Below are 17,000 nucleotides of genomic sequence, written 5' to 3'. Positions count from 1 at the left end.
AAACTAGTTCACATCATCATGTGATTAAGACTCAATGAGTTCTTGGGTTTGATCATGTTTTGCTTGTGAGAGAGGTTTTAGTCAACGGGTCTGCAACATTCAGATCCATGTGTACTTCGCAAATCTCTAGGTCATATTGTAAATGCTGCTTCCACGCTCCACTTGGAGCTATTCCAAATGGTTGCTCCACTATACGTATAGGTGTTAAAGCTTGCATCGATGCAACTCTTTACGTCGAACTCTTTATCACCTCCATAACCGAGAAACATATCCTTATTCCTCTAAGGATAATTTTGACCGCTATCTGGTGATCTACTCCTTGATCACCTTTGTACCCTCTTGCCAGACATGTGGCAAGGCACACATCAGGTGCGGTACTTAGCATAGCATACTGTAGAGCCTACGTTAGGGGAGGACCTTCGTCCTTTCTCTCTTTTCTGCCGCGGTCGAGCTTTAAGTCTTAATTTCGTACCTTACAACTCAGGCAAGAACTCCTTCTTTGACTGATCCTATCTTGAACACCTTCAAGATCATGTCAAGGTATGTGCTCATTTGAAAGTACCATTAAGCGGTTTTTGATCTATCCTTATAGATCTTGATGCTCAATGTTCACATAGCTTAATCCAGGTTTTCCATTGAAAAACACTTTTCAAATAACCCTATATGCTTTCTAGAAATTCTACATCATTTCTGATCAACAATATGTCAACAACATATACTAATCAGAAATTCTATAGTGCTCCCACTCACTTCTTTGGAAATACAAGTTTCTCATAAACTTTGTATAAATCCAAAATCTTTGATCATCTCATCAAAGCGTACGTTCCAACTCCGAGATGCTTACTCCAGTCCTTAGAAGGATCGCTAGAGCCAACATACCTTTTAGCATCCTTAGGATCGACAAAAACTTTCTGATTGTATCACATACAACCTTTCCTTACGAAGACTGGTAAGGAAACTCGTTTTGACATCCATCTGCCAGATTTCATAAATGCAGCTAATGCTAACATGATTCCGACGGACTTAAGCATCGCTATGGATGAGAAAATCTCATCGTAGTCAACTCCTTGAACTTGTGAAAAACTCTTCGCCACAAGTCAAGCTTCATAGACGGTGACATTACCGTCCACGTTCGTCTTCTTCTTAAAGATCCATTTATCTCAATGGCTTGCTGATCATCAGGCAAATCCACCAAAGTCCATGCTTTGTTCTAATACATGGATCCTATCTCGGATTTCATGGCTTCAAACCATTTGTCGGAATATGGGCCCACCACCGCTTCTCCATAGCTCATAGGTTCATTGTTGTCTAGCAACATGACCTTCAAGACAGGATCACCGTACCACTCCGAAGCAGTACGCGTCCTTGTCGTCCTACGAGGTTCAGTAGTGACTTGATCCAAAACTTCATGATCACTATCATAAGCTTCTACTTCAATTGGTGTAGGCGCCACAGGAACAACTTCATGTGCCCTGCTACACACTTGTTAAAGTGACGGTTCAATAACCTCATCAGGTCTCCACCATCCTCCCACTCAATTCTCGAGACAAACTTTTCCTCGAGAAAGGACCCGATTCAAGAAACAATCCCTATTGCTTTCGGATCTGAATTAGGAGGTATACCCAACTATTTTAGGTGTCCTATGAAGATGCATTTTATCCGCTTTTGGTTCAAGCTTATCAACCTGAAACTTTTTCACATAAGCGTCGCAGCCCCAAACTTTTAAGAAACGACAACTTAGGTTTCTCCAAACCATAGTTCAAACGGTGTCGTCTCAACGGAATTATGTGGTGCCCTATTAAAGTGAGTGTGATTGTCTCTAATGCCTAACCCATGAACGATAGTGGTAATTTGATAAGAGAAATCATGGTACGCAGCATATCCAATAGGGTGCAACTATGATGTTCGGACACACCATCACACTATGGTGTTCCAGGCGGTATTAATTGTGAAACAATTTCCACAATGTCTTAATTGTGTGCCAAAACTCGTAACTCAGATATTCATCTCTATGATCATATCATAGACATTTTATCCTCTTGTCATGAAGATCTTAAACTTCACTCTAAAATTACTTGAGCCATTCAATAATTCAGACTTGTGTTTCATCAAGTAAATATACTCTACATCTACTCGAATCATCTGTGAAGTAAGAACATAACGATATTTACTACATGCCTCAGCACTCATTGGACTGCACACATCAAAATGTGTTACTTCCAACAAGTTGCTATCTTGTTCCATCTTACTGAAAACGAGGCTTTTCAGTCATCTTGCCCATGTGGTATGATTTGCATATCTCAATTGATTCAAAATCAAGTGAGTCTAAACGATCCATCTGCATGGAGTTTCTTCATGCGTATGCACCAATAGACATGGTTCGCATGTCTCAACCTTTTCAAAAATGAGTGAGTTCAAAGATCCATCAACATGGAGCTTCTTCATGCGTTTTATACCAATATGACTTACATGGCAGTGTCACAAGTAAGTGGTACTATCATTACTATCTTATATCTTTTGGCATGGAAATGTGTATCACTACGATCGAGATTCAATAAACCATTCCTTTAGGTGCAAGACCATTGAAGGTATTATTCAAATAAATAGAGTAACCATTATTCTCCTTAAATGAATAACCGTATTGCGATAGACATAATCCAATTATGTCTATGTTCAACGCAAACACCAAACGACAATTATTCAGGTTTAATACTAATCTTGATGGTAGAGGGAGCGTGCGATGTTTGATCACATCAAACTTGGAAACACTTCCAACACATATCGTCAGCTCACCTTTAGCTAGTCTCCGTTTATTCTGTAGCTATTTCGAGTTACTAACACTTAGCAACCGAACCGGTATCTTAATACCCTGGTGCTACTAGGAGTACTAGTAAAGTACACATTAACATAATGTATATCCAATATACTTCTATCGACCTTGCCAGCCTTCTCATCTACCAAGTATCTAGGGTAATTCTGCTCCAGTGGCTGTTCCCCTTATTACAGAAGCACTTAGTCTCGGGTTTGGGTTCAACCTTGGGTTTCTTCATTAGAGCAGCAACTGATTTGCCATTTCATGAAGTATCCCTTCTTGCCCTTGCCCTTCTTGAAACTAGTGGTTTCACCAACCATCAACAATTGATGCTCCTTCTTGATTTCTACTTTCGCGGTGTCAAACATCGTGAATACCTCAAGGATCATCATATCTATCCCTGATATGTTATAGTTCATCACGAAGCTCTAGCAGCTTGGTGGCAATGATTTTGGAGAAACATCACTATCTCATCTGGAAGATCAACTCCCACTCGATTCAAGTGATTGTTGCACTCAGACAATCTGAGCCAAGCTCAACGATTGAGCTTTTCTCCCTTAGTCTGCAGGCTAAGAAAATCGTCAAAGGTCTTATACCTCTTGACGTGGGCACAAGCCTGAAATCCCAATTTCAGCCCTCGAAACATCTCATATGTTCCGCGATGTTTCGAAAACATCTTTGGTGCCTCAACTCTAAACCGTTTAACTGAACTATCACGTAGTTATCAAAACGTGTATGTCCGATGTTCGCAACATCCACAGATGATGTTTGGGGTTCTGCACACTGAGCGGTGCATTAAGGACATAAGCTTTCTACTGATCGCATAATCGCTACTGTCAACTTTCAACTATATTTTCTCTAGGAACATATCTAAATAGTAGAACTAAAGCGCGAGCTTACGACATAATTTGCAAAGATATTTTGACTATGTTCAGGATAATTAAGTTCATCTTATGAGCTCCCACTCAGATAGACATCCCTCTAGTCATCTAAGTGATTACATGATCCGAGTCAACTAGGTCGTGTCCGATCATCACGTGAGACGGACTAGTCATCATCGGTGAATATCTTCATGTTGATCGTATCTACCATACGACTCATGCTCGACCTTTCGGTCTCTTGTGTTCTGAGGCCATGTCTGTACATGCTAGGCTCGTCAAGTCAACCTAAGTGTTTCGCGTGTGTAAATCTGGCTTACACCCGTTGTATGTGAACGTAAGAATCTATCACACCCGATCATCACGTGGTGCTTCGAAACGACGAACTTTCGCAACGATGCACAGTTAGGGGGAACACTTTCTTGAAATTTTAACGAGGGATCATCTTATTTACTACCGTCGTTCTAAGCAAATAAGATGCATAAACATGATAAACATCACATGCAATCAAATAGTGACATGATATGGCCAATATCATTTTGCTCCTTTTGATCTCCATCTTCGGGGCTCCATGATCATCACCGTCAGCGGCATGACACCATGATCTCCATCATCGTGTCTTCATGAAGTTGTCTCACCAACTTATTACTTATACTACCATGGCTACCGGTTAGCAATAAAGTAAAGTAATTACATGGCATTGTTCAATGACAAGCAGGTCATACAATAAATTAAGACAACTCCTATGGCTCCTGCCGGTTGTCATACTCATCGACATGCAAGTCGTGATTCCTATTACAAGAACATGATCAATATCATACATCACATATCATTCATCACATTCTTCTTGGCCATATCACATCACATAGCATACCCTGCAAAAACAAGTTAGACGTCTCTAATTGTTGTTTGCATGTTCTACGTGGCTGCTATGGGTTTCTAGCAAGAACGTTTCTTACCTACGCAAAAACCACAACGTGATATGTCAATTGCTATTTACCCTTCATAAGGACCCTTTTCATCGAATCCGACCCGACTAAAGTGGGAGAGACTGGCACCCGCTAGCCACCTTATGCAACAAGTGCATGTCAGTCGGTGGAACCTGTCTCACGTAAGTGTACATGTAAGGTCGGTCCGGGCCGCTTCATCCCACAATGCCGCCGAATCAATATTGGACTAGTAACGGTAAGCATATTGAACAAAATCAACGCCCACAACTACTTTGTGTTCTACTCATGCAAAGAATCTATGCAATAGACCTAGCTCATGATGCCACTGTTGGGGAACGTAGCAGAAATTCAAAATTTTCCTACGAGTCACCAAGATCTATCTATGGAGAGACTAGCAACGAGGGGAAGGAGAGTGCATCTACATACCCTTGTAGATCGCTAAGAGGAAGCGTTCAAGAGAACGGGGTTGAAGGAGTCGTACTCGTCGTGATCCAAATCACCGGAGATCCTAGTGCCGAACGGACGACACCTCCGCGTTCAACACACGTACAGCCCGGTGACGTCTCCCATGCCTTGATCTAGCAAGGAGAGAGGGATAGGTTGAGGAAGACTCTATCCAGCAGCAGCACAATGGCGTGGTGGTGATGGAGGAGCGTGGCAATCCTGCAGGGCTTCGCCAAGCACGCGGGAGAGGAGGAGGACTTGGGAGAGGGGGAGGGCTGTGCCAAAACTTGTGGTGCAGCTGCCCTCCCACCCCCCACATATATATAGGGGCAAGGGAGAGGGGGTCTGCCCCCCTCAGATCCAATCTGAGGAGGGGGCGGCGGCCAGGGGGGTTGCCTTGCCCCCCAAGGCAAGGGGGGCGCGCCCCCCTTTAGGGTTTCCCCCAAGCCCTAGGCGCCTTGGGCCTTGGTAGGGGGCGCACCAGCCCACCTGGGGCTGGTCCCCTCCCACACTTGGCCCATGCAGCCCTCTGGGGCCGGTGGCCCCACTTGGTGGACCCCCGGGACCCTCCCGGTGGTCCCGGTACATTACCGATAGCACCTGGAACTTTTCCGGTGACCATAACAGGACTTCCCATATATAAATCTTTACCTCCGGACCATTCCGGAACTCCTCGTGACGTCCGAGATCTCATCCGAGACTCCGAACAACATTCAGTAACCACATACAAACTTCCTTTATAACCCTAGCGTCATCGAACCTTAAGTGTGTAGACCCTACGGGTTCGGGAACCATGTAGACATGACCGAGATGTTCTCCGGCCAATAACCAACAGCGGGATCTGGATACCCATGTTGGATCCCACATGTTCCATGATGATCTTATCGGATGAACCACGATGTCAAGGACTCAATCAATCCCGTATACAATTCCCTTTGTCTAGCGGTATTGTACTTGCCCGAGATTCGATCGTCGGTATACCGATACCTTGTTCAATCTCGTTACCGGCAAGTCTCTTTACTCGTTCCGTAACACATCATCCCGTGATCAACCCCTTGGTCACATTGTGCACATTATGATGATGTCCTACCGAGTGGGCCCAGAGATACCTCTCCGTTTACACGGAGTGACAAATCCCAGTCTCGATTCGTGCCAACCCAACAGACACTTTCGGAGATACCTGTAGTGCACCTTTATAGCCACCCAGTTACGTTGTGACGTTTGGTACACGCAAAGCATTCCTACGATATCCGGGAGTTGCACAATCTCATGGTCTAAGGAAATGATACTTGACATTAGAAAAGCTTTAGCATACGAACTACGATCTTTGTGCTAGGCTTAGGATTGGGTCTTGTCCATCACATCATTCTCCTAATGATGTGATCCCGTTATCAACGACATCCAATGTCCATGGTTAGGAAACCGTAACCATCTATTGATCAACGAGCTAGTCTACTAGAGGCTTACTAGGGAAATGGTGTTGTCTATGTATCCACACATGTATCTGAGTTTCCTTTCAATACAATTATAGCATGGATAATAAACGATTATCATGAACAAGGAAATATAATAATAACTAATTTATTATTGCCTCTAGGGCATATTTCCAACACAAGGCATAGTCCACTATTCAAGTTGTGATCTAGTATAGCATAAATCTCTAAGTGGAAGTTCAACTTCACAGTTTCCACTAAGCACCGGTATATAAACAATGCTTTGAAACCAAATGGTGAAATGTGCCAATGAGACTTTGTGGGGGATTGTTGGAATTTGCTAATGGGCTTTTGGCCCAAAGCCCAACTAAAATTCTGAAATTCTCTTGGCCCATTCATGCAAACATGTGAGTGGAGTGAGTGAGGCTAAAGTTTAGTCCCACCTCATAAGTTGAGAGAGAGTTGCACCTCTTTATAAGGTGAGCTCTCCTACCACTTGTATGAGCATGAGAAGAGGAGACCTACACGCGCGCTCCTCCTCCTCGCTCGCCTCGCCTTGCCTCGTGACAACGCGCCGCGGGTTGCGGGATTGAGCCGAGCCGAGGACAGAGCTATGCACATTGTCTATATTTTTGCTTCTCGGGAAAAATTAATGAGTCATTAATTAATAATTAACGGATGCGTTAATTATTGAACCGTTTCTGGTTCTTTTGGATCGTGACGACTCGGACGTGGGGTTTACTCCCACGACCTACCCAGCCCGCACTATATAGTCAGGCAGACGTCTACCCTAGCCGTCGCCGTTTTTTCGTATGGTTTCTCACCACCGTTCCAGATCATTGTGCCGCCGAGCAAGTCTTCTCCATCCCTCCTTTCGGCGTGCACCGGGAGAAGGGACAACAGGCCTCCAGAACCCCGCCTCTCGTGATCCTGTACGGGAGAGGGGCGATCAGGTTTTTGGGGAGCGCACTCGTGCGACTGCTGGCAGCGACGACTTCGCGAATGACGACTTCTTCCCCGACCTCGGCAACCTCATCCTCGACGACATGGGCGACAACGTCAACACCGGCGGTGCTGCTCCCGCTGCACCGTATGTGATTCTATCTTTCCTGTTCGAGATCATGGTAGAATTCATGTTTCTAGTATGTGCCGTAGATGTGATCTGTTCATCTACTATGCTAATTCGCATGATTAGTTCAATCTCTGCTACTGTAGTCATGATTTATCTTCTGTTAATTCGGATTAAATCTCGTAGTAATTTGCTCATATTTTCAACACCTATTTCATTGGCTTGAAAGGAGAGTTGAAAATTTGCTAATTACTACTACATGATAAAAAAAATCCCCAAAATTTTGGGTGTGCCATGGCACACGCAGGACACCCCCCTAGGTAGGCCACTGGCCATTGCAGACGCTGCTACCTGTCGTCGTTAGGCCAGGGAGAAAGAGGAGGAACATAAAAAAAACGGTGAAAGGCGAAATTGACAGAAAAAATATTTGAGATGTTGTTTCCAACACATTGATATCAGCAAATTTACTCTGAATATCTCCCGCAGCTATACGCGTTCAAGACATACAGCCATACAGGGTGGGAGCACCGAGCAATTCTGACCTGATCGATACTCACAGAATCGTGTGCGTCTGACATGAAACGTGACGATGTTCACGTGCACGCGCAGTGCATTTATGCAGCAAAAATTGTTAGGTCCGAAAGTACCAGGATGGGCTAAATTTCGTGTTTTGACCCTTTTCTGAAACCATTTCAAGATCTGATCCTGGTTCGTAAAAATTTCGGAATCTGACCCTTTCTTACCGCCAAAGCCCTTGGCGGTAGGGTATAACAGCCTACCGCCAAGGCCCCTGGCGGTAAGAAAGACCCCTACCGCCAAACAGGCTGGCGGTAGGCTGTACAACCCTACCGTCAAGGTGTCTGGCGGTAGGTGCGAGCGTGCACTGTGTTCCATACTTAGAAAAAAAACAACCCTACCGCCAGAGGCCTTGGCGGTAGGTTGTTATACCCTACCGCCAGGGGCCTTGGCGGTAAGCTGTTATACCCTACCGCCAGGGGCTTTGGCGATAAGAAAAGGGTCAGATCCCGAAATTTTTACGAACCAGGGTTAGATTTTGAATAGGTTTCAGAAAAGGGTCAAAACACACGAAATTTAGCCACCAGGATGGGGGAAGTGAGAAGAGAGCTTGGATTCAATAACTTTCGATCTTAAAGCAACCCTACCGGCCCATCGTACACTCATCACTCGTCTGGTCATAACTCACAGCTCCGTGTAGTCCAAACCCCTCTCCCCTCTTCTGTCTTCTGCTATCTTATCTCAAGAACAGTCTTCGATCTTGCCACACCACCGTGAGGAAGATCGAAGCAGCAGGTCTCGATGGGGTGCCGGCCCACCGTCGCCATGCTGCTGGTGCAGATCGGCTTCGCCGGGAACAACCTGCTGTCCAAGATGGCGTTGGACAGCGGCGCCAGCCCGTACGTGCTCATCTCCTGCCGGAGCTTCATAGCCGCCGTCTTCCTCGCACCCTTCGCCATCTACTTCGAGAGGTTCGTGCCTGCTTGTCGACTTACTGCCAAATTATCTACTGTACAATTATTGACAAATTGAGAGCCCAATTTCTCTTGGAAACAATCACTCCAGGAGACTTTGGTAGTCCTTTTTTTTTTTTGAGGGGAAGGCTTTGGCAGTCCTTGCAACAGAGCATTCAGCTTACGGATATTAGTTCACGGGTCCTGCTACTTTTTCATTTACTTTTGCTTGCCATAGTAGGATTTACAGAAACAGGGGCTCAAGACTAGTTAGTACATGTATACTGTAATAATATAAATGGATGATGATCACCATCGAAATAATTATGTTACTTACTGTTTTCACTTTAAAAAAAATGTGTTATTCGATCTAAGTTAGATACTACTAATCAAGATAACCACCTGACGCAGGAATAAATGGGCGATGATCACCAAGAAAGTAATTATCCACATACTCATTTCGTCCCCTCTCGGGTATGTATGTACACGTATCATTTCTGTAAAGTAGTCATTATTTCTCCTTGCATGCCAGTCTCCCTCCGTTTCTAAATGTAAGTCTTTGTAGATATTTCACTGGATAGACTACATACGGAGCAAAATGAATGAATCCACACTTAAAATGCATCTATATACATTCGTATGTAGTTTATAGTGAAATCTCTACAAAGACTTATATTTACGAACGGAGGGAGTACATCTGAAGAGGGAGAGAACGCGCGTCTTTGTGTTTAGCGAAAGAAAAGGGAAGGCGCGTCTTTGTGTTTTGCTCCTGCCCATCCTTTTTTTGTTTGCTGTTGCCGGCCTACACGCACATATGCGAGCTGAATATTGCTAGGTGTGCATCACCACACACCACGGACACTTACAAACAAAAGACTGGTCACCCAAACGGTTTCCCCGATCATTCTTTGCATCATAAAGCGGATTTTATGTTTTCTTAGGAAGAAGGAAGACCCCCGGCCTCTACATCTGGGCGATGCATGTAGTCATTTTATTAATTATTCACAAAAGACCATACTAAGAAATACAACAGTATGTCCGAAGCCACCGTCTAGGCTACATCTGTCGCTACTCTTATCTAGTTGATGAAGGGATGCTGATAGTCCGGACCTAATACCACATACTTCGCAGTCAAGCATAAAATCTAAGACATGAGAGCATCTCCAACAGCCGCGCTAAAGCGCCGCACGCAAAAAACCTGTTAGCGCGCGCGCTGCGGCTGGTTTTGCGCGCCCGCCTGCGCTGACTCCAGCAGCGGCGCTATAATGCAGCGCGCGCGCCGCTCCAGCAGGGCGCAAAAATACAGCGCACAAACCACATGTACATTTCAAAGAAGATGAGCAAAAATGATCAAACAAACAAAATAAAAATCAATTACAAATAGTTCAAAATAAATCATTACAACTCAAACAAATAGTTTATCGTTCAGTACAACAACAAATAGTTCAAAATAAATTATTACAACACAACAAATAGTTCATGAACAATACAATGTCGAGTGCAGATAGCATCATGCTCTTTGCCGTCCATGCCATGCCCACCACTCTTCAATTAGATCATTCTGAAGTTCCTTGTGCGTTGCGGGACGCCGAATGGCATGATAGGAGGCAACAAAACGGGCTACCCTTTCAGCCCTCCGCCGCACTCGCACGGGATGTCCCAAGAGCTCATACTGTGAGTAGTCTAAATCTTGGCCACGCTCATTCTCGATGATCATGTTGTGCATGATCACACAAGCGTGCATGATGTACCAAAGTATTTTTTGATCCCAAAATCTTGCCGGTCCTCTCACAATAGCAAATTGGGCTTGCAAAATCACAAATGCTCTCTCCACATCTTTTCTAGCCGCCGCCTGAGCATTGTGAAAATCAAGATTTTTCTTACCTTCCGGTTTTTTCAACGGCCTCACGAAGGTTTGCCACTTTGGATAGATGCCATCCGCTAGATAATAGCCATAGTTGTACGTACGGCCATTTGCTACAAACTGCACAGGTGGCAACTCACCGTTTGCAATCTTATTCATCAGTGGTGACCGGTTGACAACATTGATATCATTTAAAGATCCAGGCTTCCAAAGAATGCATGCCAAATCCAAGTCTTCTGATCGGCCACCGCTTCAAGGATTATAGTGGAACCCTTTTTTTGGCCGTGGAATTGCCCATGCCATGCCTTTTGATAATTCTTCCAACTCCAATGCATGCAATCTATTGAGCCAAGCATGTCAGGAAAGCCGCGCGCTTTGTTCATCGCCAATAGCCTTGCGGCGTCTTCAGCAGTGGGAGATCTCAAATACTCCTCGCCAAACACTTGCACAATTCCCACTGCAAAGCGCTTGACACACATGATGGCTTGGCTCTTACCCATAGCCAAATGATCATTAACTAGATCAGCCGGGATACCGTATGCCAACATACGCAAAGCGTCTGTCACCTTCAGAAAAGTGCTATGCCCGAGCTCTCCGGCGGCATTCCTCCTTTGCTGGAAAAACCGGTCATGGCTCGCTAGTTTCTCTGCAATGCGCCTGAACAAGTCGGTGCTCATCCTAAACCGGCGACGAAAATACGACTCCGGGTATGTGGGATTCTCCACGAAATAGTTCTTCATCAATCTGTTATGGGCATCAATCCTATCTCTCCAAATTTTCTCCCGACCCATAACCGAACCACCGTGCTTCGGTTTTTTATTGATATGGATAGCTACGATCATTGCAAGATCCTTCTCCTCTTCCATATCAAATTCTTCTTCGGAAGAATCATACGACGAACTCATCTACAATGTTCAATACTATACTATAAAAACTACAATTCAAAACATGCACCAAATTCATGAAGTTTGAGCAATACATACCATGTAGGCGTTTTGTCAAACACCTTGCGGGCGCGGCGCGGCAGCGAGCGCTCGGGCGCTGTTCCTCGGACGACGGAGGCGCGCGGGCGCCGGCGGTACTAGGAGGGGATGGGCGGAAGCGCGGGCGCGCGGGGATAGGCCGGGGAAGCCTGAGACGGTCGCCGGGGTGCGCGGGCGGCGGCGGCGGCGCGGCCGGTCGGGGGTGGAAGCGCGAGAGGAAGAGCGGGCGCGAGCGCTCGAGTGTACCGCGCGCTGTAGTTGGCGCCCGAAATACGCCGCGCGGGTAAGTGTTTTTGACCACGCGCCCAACCTGTTTTAGCGCGCGCGCCGTTTTTGCGCGCCCGCTGAAGCGCCCTGACGCGTTGCGCGCGCGCTAAAACGACCTATTTTGCGGCGCGACGCTAGTTTAGCGCGGCCGTTGGAGATGCTCTGAGGCCCCAACCAAGCCATTTGCCGGGTATGGGGCACACACCGGTTCGGTGCGCTCTCAGAGGCCGCAGCCGCCAACTGTCACCACTCCATCTTCAGAGTTGTACTGACGCATCATCCTTGCCCGGTCTAGCTGCCGGCGACACCACTACGACGCCCAATGTCACCACCTCCCTGCGCGCGAACTGCTTAGCACGTCGTGGTCGCCACCGGTACACCTCAGCACCATGTCGCCAAGTACCAGCAACCGACACAACTTGAAGTCTCTGACAGATCTGTCGTGCGTAGCACCTGCCGACCAGGCATGACAAAGCGTAACACCTGTCGGCCAGGCATGACTTGACATCTCGACCGAAGCTCCGTGAAAGACGAAGCCGCTCCACCTCCTACCTCTGGCTTCCAGCGCTGCTCCACAAACGATGCTCCCGAGAGAGAAATGACACCGCAGTACCGCCATCATCCGATCTGTAAAACTAAATCATAGGGTTTCCCCCGGAGCAGCACGAGTGGGTCGACAGTAGTTATAGAACGATGCCTTCATCAAGGTAACGGCACAGGACGCCGCCATTTGCTTGGTTTTCACCGGCAACTATGTCTCCCCGACTCGCAGCCGGGACTAGATTACAGATCTCGAGATCTGATCATCCAGCCTCAGGTTGACCACCTCCGACGTAGGAGATGACGACAACCGCCATAATCCTCGTGATGCGATGCAGACCCGGAGTGCTTCAGCGAGCCGTCGCCGAATCCGATGAGATGCAATAGTTTGAGGACGTAACGGCCGCCACCCGCCTAGACCCGAAGGTCCTAGCTCGAGCCGGGACATGCCCCGGCCGCCGTTGCAACCAGCTCGTACTACTCCCGCCGGCTGTAGCCCAGCCCCCCGCCACACCCCGGCCGCTGCTGCCTGCCATCCTCGTCGAGAGGGAGATCCAAATCAGGCCGCCGTTGCCTCAGATCTCGGGACGCCAGAGGAGGTCCAACGCCGCCGCACGACGGGGCCTTCGCCCAGCGACGTTGCCGGCGGCGGTGGAGGGAGGGGGATGCACGGGGTATCGAGGGGAGGTCGGGAGGTGGCCGCCCGGTGCGGCCTGGCGGCGGCCGCACGGGGTCGGGAGGAGGACACCCAAAGCGGATTTTATGTTGCAGACTTAAGCACTTCCCGAGCTTGTTCAGATTTTTTTTTGAGATGATGGTTCAGAATTTTAATTGATAGAATAACATCCCTAAAGAGATGAGATGTAATACATATTTGGGATAGGTCCATCGTCACACATGGTTTTTGCCCAAAGGCTTACGGAATAAGTGCAAAAAAGTCCCCAAAACCATAAAAGGCCTAGCCAACTCAGCCATCCTGGCTCCCCGTTCAAAACTTACCCCTTGAGCTCACCCAAACTCAATTGTTCATCCCTTCCCATCCCCACTCCGATTCCAAACTATTTTTTCTGGACATCTCTCTTGACTATCCCTTCCATCCCTTGCTGGCTCACAAGATGCCTAGCCAGCCCCATGCCAATAAGAAAAGAAGAAGAAGAAGACCCTAATATCGAGCTCGAGGGTCCACTTCAGGCACCTCGAGTTTGGTTGGAGTGCTATGGTTTTCACATCAGCTCAGCCTTTGCGTCCCCAGGGCCATGGTCTTTCTTGAGCTCCTATTGATTGTTCTAGCGCCATGGGCCTGCTCGGGTCTTGGTGGTTGTGTTGCCATGGGCATACTCGGGCTCTACCTTGATAGCTCTCAGGCTAACCTCTTCCATCTTCCTATACAACAATGACCCAAAGGCAAAGACAAGATGTCGATGGTGACACAACCATGCAGGCACGTCCCCGCAATGAGAACTAGAGGCGGTATGAATTATTCTACCTTTCGCTCGGGCCATGTTTTATTAGTGCCACTAACATTAGTAAAAAAAATTGAAACTAACGATTGAGACTCATGTTAGGAATCTCAATTTTTTTAGTATAAACGAGGTGCCATTAAGAAAATAACAAGATAACACTTCATCGCTTGTTGTAGCATCGTAAAGTACATAATGTAATCTTGGCGAGTTCTTTGGGACACCCGACAAATTGTTTCTTGTTGGTTTTTCTTCGTTCGATCATTATTATTATTTTGTATAAAACAAAATGGCTTTTGGTCTCGCTTTAAAACATTAACAAACTGAAACAGCTTCTAAGGAGACCAAGATTCGAACTGCCAAAATAGACACACAAAAAAAGACGGATGGAGAAAAGCTTACTCTATTGCGGTTTTATCAGAAAAATATATTCAGATTCACCAAATTGAAACTTATTGTAGGGAATTTTGTAAACACAAATGATACTAGACAAACATCGGACAAGATTACATTGCACCAGCCCGGCAAGTCATCTAAAAAAACAAGACATATACAAAAGCTGAACACATCATGTCGGTGTGCTAAGAGAGGTTGTGAGAGTCACAACCCAGGAATCATTTATCAGTGATTGCAATATTTTTGTTGATAGCTTACCAAGCTGACCACTTGGTGTCAACTGTGCTAACAATCAACATTATAAACATCTGTAAACAAGCTTGCACAAGCAGTATGGGACTAATCAGTAAGACCGGGGACAAAAATTCAGCAGCACCGGTAGACGCTAGTAGCCTCAGCCCAATAACATGACACACAATTACTTCCCATGCGGGTGACTTTAGCCGTTGGATCTGCTATGATAGCTATCATGCGTTGCTGCTGTCCGTTCGATGTTAGGTAGCAGTGAGTTTGAGGAATTAGCTAGTCCAGAATGGATTCCAGATGGTAGACGCTCGTCGTAGTCGTCTTGGTTGGGCCGGCCAGGCGAGCACGCTGGCCTCAGCCGAATAACATGACACGCAATTACTTCCCATGCGGGTGACTTTAGCCATTGGATCTGCTACGATAGTTATCGTGCGTTGGTGCTGTCCGTTCGATGTTCGGTAGCTGCTACTCCAGAATGCATTCCAGATGATTGACCAGCTGCCGTATGCTGCTCGGGCGGGCATGCACGCGCAGCATGGCAGTGAGCGAGCTGCTCTTCTTCGTGGGGTTCCAGTCCACCGGCCCGACCGTGGCCTGCGCGATCGGCAACGTCGTCCCGGCCCTCACCTTCGCCATAGCCGCCTCGTTGAGGATGGAGGCGGTGTGGCTTGGGACACCCGCCGGGAAGGCCAAGGTGGCCGGCACGCTCGTCTGCGTCGGCGGCTCTATGATCATGCCCTTGTACAAGGGCCCGCTCCTCAAGGTCCCAGCCTCCCCTGTCCACTGGCGCTACGCGGAGCACGCCACCATCGCCGCGGCGGCGGCTCCACAGGCCAGTACTGGCCGTCATTCTCAGCGCCGTCGCCTGGGCCGCCTGGCTCCTCATGCAGGTACTATTGAAATCAATGATGTTGGCCGTACGTGACGTGATGATCGATCGTGTAATTAAATTTGCTTTGCAGAAAAAGACGTCGGAGGATTTCTCGGCGCCGTACACCAGCACGACAATCATGTCCCTCATAGTGTCGATTGAGTGCGCGGGCGTCAGCGCCGCCGTGGACCGGAGCCTCGCCGTGTGGAACCTTGGACTCGGCATCAGGCTCTACTCCGTGCTCTACATGGTAACTACTATGCCGATCATCGTCTCACTCACCACCAGCACCAGTCACCGGTAGTCCAGTTAACAAGAACTTGCATCTTTAGGGCATCGTCGGCTGGGGTGTCACGTTCGCGGTGATGACGTGGTGCATCCAGGCCCGCGGCCCGCTCTTCGTCTCCATGTTCAACCCGGTGGTGCTCGTCGTCATCGCCGTTCTCGGGTGGGCTGTCCTCGACGAGCAGCTCCATGTCGGAAGGTACGTTCCTTCATCCTGATGACATTGTTCAGCATTTCTTCTTTTGAGAGTCCTGGCGTTTTTTCTCCTGTCGCTGCAGTGCTATTGGGTCGGCTCTCATTGTTGGCGGGCTGTACATGGTGTTGTGGGGCAAGGGGAGTGAGATGAGCAGACCGGCGGCCCTAGTCGACGGCAAAAGTGAAGCGGAGATCACCGCGAAGGGCCCGGAGCCGAAGAGTGACACCACCGATTCCTTCTCCTTGCCAGTTTGATATAGTAGGCTGTTATTCCAATTGAGAGCTGATGTACCACACTTTCGACAAATTCATTGCGTGATTAATGAAATACAAATTATACATTGCGTGATCGGTGCGAGTTGCAAGTAGTCATCGCTCATTGTCATCTGCATTAATAGAAAAACACGTAATAGTCCCGGTTCGTGAGGGCCTTTAGTCCCGGTTCATGAACCGGGACTAATGGCCCGTTACTAATACCTCCAACCAGTAGTCCGGGTTCAAACTAAAACCAGGACTAATGTGCCTCCACGTGGCTCTGTGCGCCGAGCCCAGTCAGGGGGCCTTTGGTCCCGGTTGGTGGCACCAACCGGGACCAAAAATCCATGTTTTTTTTGGAAATTGGCTGCTTTAGGGGTTTTGGGGGTTATTTTTAGGTTGTTATATTAGCTAGCTAATAGAGAGAAGTGTCCTCTCTTTTTCGTCCTTGGTTTACCAACGCTGCTGCTATATATGTTCATTTTACCCGCTGATATAATAACTCATGCATGCTCGCATACATCAGCATATATAATAATAAGTACTCGTCCTACTAATCATGCATCATCATACAACTTCTACT

The 17,000-nt window shown here is 47.3% G+C and overlaps 1 pseudogene; it reads left to right on the top strand.

Moving 5' to 3' along the window:
- The first annotated feature begins 8,774 nt into the window (after positions 1 to 8,774).
- On the top strand, positions 8,775 to 16,513 carry LOC123162731 (WAT1-related protein At1g09380-like; annotated as a pseudogene).
- The last annotated feature ends 487 nt before the right edge of the window (positions 16,514 to 17,000 follow it).

Source organism: Triticum aestivum, chromosome 7B (genome assembly GCF_018294505.1).
Source record: "Triticum aestivum cultivar Chinese Spring chromosome 7B, IWGSC CS RefSeq v2.1, whole genome shotgun sequence".
NCBI lineage: Eukaryota > Viridiplantae > Streptophyta > Magnoliopsida > Poales > Poaceae > Triticum > Triticum aestivum.
This window is presented reverse-complemented; position numbering and strand designations above follow the sequence as displayed.